Here is a 2,101-nt window from a genome sequence, read left to right as displayed (position 1 = left end):
ATACAATGGAACTTGGAGGGGATCTGACAAGACAGATGGTTTACTTGGCACAAGCAGACCACTGTAATGTTTCCCATAATCCTATGCACCCTCCACACCTTTCCATGCTAGGAGGACTGCTTTATACACAGAACCTTTATAATTTGGAGGCTCACTGCCGGCCTTTACTTCCCACTGAATTGTCTGAAATTGCATTCTTCTCGTCTCCTTGCGGTGGCGTCTTTTCTTTGCATTGCAGGCGGATGTTTTTGTTACGATGGACTTTTAATGACGAATGACAGGAGAGAGAAGTAGAGCACATCTCCAGTTAAATGCCTTGCTTGTCCTCACGCACCCAGGATGTTTCTTGGTCTCTTGGATAATATAACCCATCGCAGGCATGAGAGAAGAAGTAGCTGAGAAGGCCTGACGTTCGGTCTCTCTTGCACCTTTCTGGCCCACCACTTCAGTTACTCCCTTTACCAGTGTTCACTCCTGTTATCTCAACAAGATGGATCTGTGTGCACTAGAAAAGGGACCTGAATAAGACGGGCCTTGTGTGCTCCAGAGATGGGTAATCCATTGGCTTTTGTGGAGCCAAGAGAGTAGAGGCATGAAGGAAGTCAACACGGGGGGCATGTGAGATCGGACCTTCTGAAATGTCCTTTTCTTTATGGCTCCTATCCAGCTGTGTCTCTGTCACTGGGGTGAGTGGGCAGAGAAATAATTCAGGGTTGCTTTTCCTTTGTTATTCTCGTCCATGTTTCAGCATTCACTACAATCACTGGCTTTGTAGATCAAATGACCGAATTGTAGTGTTTCACACCAGTGTTTCCTCTTTATTGATTAGTCTATTTGTGGGCATTTATTTCTCTCCTTTAGATGAGGAATGAGCTCCTACGTTTTATATGAAATTAAAAATATATATATATATATATATATATATATGTATATGTATATATATATGTATATGTATATGGGTAAATAGTTTGCATTTTTTTTTTTATTTCTTTGCTTCATATTGTTTGAAATTTTGTTTGGGTGAGGGGGAAAGATGGAAGGAGGGTTCACGAGATTTACTGATCCAGAGGTGGATTCACAGTCCAGACCAATAAAGTATTTTATACGTATGTATGTATGTATTTATTTATTTAACTCTCTCTATTCAAAAACTTTAATTTTCTGTTTAGCTACCTAAACACTTACTTTTCCTTTTCAGATGTCAGCCTAAAGAACATTACAAGCATTTTAATGAGAACAGGCCATTCGCCCCAACAAAGCTCGCCAATCCTATCCACTTAATTCCTCCAAAATATCATCAAGTTGAGTTGTGAAGGTTCTTACTGTCCACCAAACTATTTGGTCATTTATTCCATGTGTCTTTGGTTTTATATGTGAAGAATAGCCTTGTATTTGTGTGAAATGTACCCCTTAAATTTACAACCGTATCCCCTTACTCTTGTTGAACTGAAGTCACTGTCTCGATCCAATGTGCTAATTCTCTTCATAATTTTAAACACTTCAGTCATGTTACTACTTAAGCTCCATTTGCTTGAACTGAAAGTTTCATCTCCTTCAATCTTTAACTCCTAACTCATCTCTTGCATTCCTGGATTCAGCCCTGCTGCTCTTCTCTGGACCTTCTCTAGTGCTGCTATGTCCTTTTTTTAGCATGGAGACCCAAACTGCACACAGGACTCCAGATGAGGCCTCACCAGTGTGTTATAAAGCTTGAGCAGAACCTCCTGTGACTTGTACTCCACACATCAAGGCGCTACATAACCTGACATTCTGTTGGCCTTCTTAATGGCTTCTAAACCCTGCCAGTCCACTATGACCCCCAGGTCCTTCAAGTATAAGCCCGCCCATTGTGTATTCAAATCTAACATTTTTACTTCCTTCATGTAACGCTTTGTTTACTAATATTAGATTTCATCTTCCACAAATCTGCCCAACACTGTATGCTGTCCAAGTCCCTTTGTGATAATCCAGTGAATTCCAGGTTATCTGCCAATCCAACTATCTTGGTATCATCTGCAAATTTAACCAGCTTCTTACTTATATTCCTATCTAAATCATTTCTATATATTAAAAATAGCACTGCCCCCTGCTGGTCACCACT

The 2,101-nt window shown here is 40.3% G+C and overlaps 1 protein-coding gene across 5 annotated transcripts in view; it reads left to right on the top strand.

The window, feature by feature from the left end:
* The window catches only part of tle2a (TLE family member 2, transcriptional corepressor a), a 127,791-nt gene extending 126,682 nt beyond the window's left edge, over window positions 1-1,109 (top strand). For all 5 annotated transcript variants that reach the window (XM_039766869.1, XM_039766867.1, XM_039766868.1 and 2 more), the window contains one exon: window positions 1-1,109. This exon is cut by the window's left edge and continues 352 nt beyond it. The gene's annotated coding sequence lies outside the window, so the exon portion shown is untranslated.
* Window positions 1,110-2,101: the final 992 nt, after the last annotated feature.

This window comes from Polypterus senegalus, chromosome 10 (genome assembly GCF_016835505.1).
Source record: "Polypterus senegalus isolate Bchr_013 chromosome 10, ASM1683550v1, whole genome shotgun sequence".
Classification (NCBI taxonomy): Eukaryota; Metazoa; Chordata; class Cladistia; order Polypteriformes; family Polypteridae; genus Polypterus; species Polypterus senegalus.
This window is presented reverse-complemented; position numbering and strand designations above follow the sequence as displayed.